This window comes from Tupaia chinensis, unplaced genomic scaffold (genome assembly GCF_000334495.1).
Source record: "Tupaia chinensis unplaced genomic scaffold, TupChi_1.0 Scaffold148874_1, whole genome shotgun sequence".
Taxonomy (NCBI): domain Eukaryota; kingdom Metazoa; phylum Chordata; class Mammalia; order Scandentia; family Tupaiidae; genus Tupaia; species Tupaia belangeri.
This window is the reverse complement of record NW_006208722.1, coordinates 1,599,788-1,601,410: the sequence shown is the minus strand read 5'-3', so window position 1 is coordinate 1,601,410 and position 1,623 is coordinate 1,599,788. Positions and strand designations below refer to the sequence as shown.

The following is a 1,623-nucleotide window of genomic DNA, read 5'->3' as shown; positions in this document are numbered from 1 at the left end:
CCCCCTTATTTGTCACAGGGCATGTGCTCTTGCAGGACTGAGACAGAAAAAGAGAGAGAGAGGGAAAGTAAAAAAATCACTCCCCCTTCTTCTCCATTTCCCTCTCGGGATTTTAGGCACACATGCACACGTACCCAGCGTGATTTCCAAGCCTCCAGGTCCAGGACTTGAACCGTGGTCTACCATGTGGGCATCCAGCTCCTTAACCACCTACTGGCATGACTCACCTCTTAAAAGTGCCACATCTCAACATTGTTTCCACAGTAATTATTAATAAATTTCAACATGAGTTTTGGAGGGGACATGCAAATCATGGCAATTCCTAAGGTCAGGCTTGACAGGTGGCGAGGTGAGCACAGTTCCCAATACTGCTCTGTAGACTAAGGCTTCTGCCGGGATCACATGCAATGCTCTTTTAAAATTTATTTATTTATTTATTTATTGAGAGAGATATTTGCTATGGGGCGTGTGCACTCTCCCGAGACACAGAGAAAGACAGAAAACGAGAAATCACGCCCCAGAGGGTATGGCCACACCGCAATCCCTTCTCCATTCTGCTCTTGGGATTTTGGGCACGCACTGACACATGTCAGACGTGAGTTTCAAGCCTACGAGTCTGGGACTCAAACCATGGTTGGCTGTGTGGGAGTCCAGTGACATAACCATTACGCCACCTGCTGTTCCACAACACTCTCTTTTTATAACAATCATTTTGTGCTCCCTCTTTTACTAGTTGATTATGGAAGTTCAGTAATTTAGTATGTGAATGCTCCTGCCTGGATTGCACTGGCTGGGGTAAAGAAATATCACTTGCTACTGGCCCAGGACCTGGGTGAACCAGTGAAATGAAACCAGTCTCAGAGGTGAGCTGTATGAATGACTCAGATTCAGATAAGGTACTGCTGACTCTGGGGTGATTCTCTGAAATAGTGACAAACAATCAAAAAACTACATTTTCTTCAGCATTTTCTGGTAGTTATGTTCCTGGAAAATTTAGTGTATATGAGCCTGGGGGTAACATCTAGTTAATAAGTATTCAGGAAATAAAATAATTTTAAAAATGTAACCTCTTAACATGTAATTATAAACAGGAGTTTCATATGTTAAGTATGTGTTTGTGGGGACTCCTGGCCCTCAGCCCCGAAATACTCCAAGTGACTCTATCTCTGGAACACCCGAAAATATCCCTATTAATTTCCAAAGCGCCTGTAGGGAGAAATACCGCTTCCTCCATTGAGAACCACTCCCTACTGCCAGTCTAAGCCACAGCGGAGAAAAAGAAAGCAACACGCCCTTCCTTCCCCTTTCTCGGAAAGCACGGGGCTTTAGAAAAGACGAAACTTAAGAGAGGTCCTCGCCTGTAGCCTGAAACAGGGTTTATTTGCGGTGACTGGTGACGAGACAGCCTGCGCTCGGGTTCTGATTGGGCAGTTGAGGAAATGTAAAAGTAGTTATCAGAGGAAAACGCCGGTGCTGTTGGCCTTCCAGCTGAGAGAGTTTGCACCGCGACGCCCTGCTGGGTGACCCCGGCTCCGCTCGCGGGGCACCGCGGCCAGCACCGTGAGCGTCTGCCAGGCGCTTCCACCGTGTCTGCCGGGCGCTTCTCACCGGAGGCCGCGCGGT

At 47.5% G+C, this 1,623-nt stretch overlaps 1 long non-coding RNA gene across 1 annotated transcript in view; it reads left to right on the top strand.

Moving 5' to 3' along the window:
- The first annotated feature begins 1,331 nt into the window (after window positions 1–1,331).
- Window positions 1,332–1,623, top strand: part of LOC114006558 (uncharacterized) — a 4,306-nt gene continuing 4,014 nt past the window's right edge. Inside the window, exon 1 of the long non-coding RNA XR_003548275.1 lies at window positions 1,332–1,586. This is a non-coding gene — a long non-coding RNA (uncharacterized LOC114006558). The remainder of the gene's footprint in view (window positions 1,587–1,623) is intronic.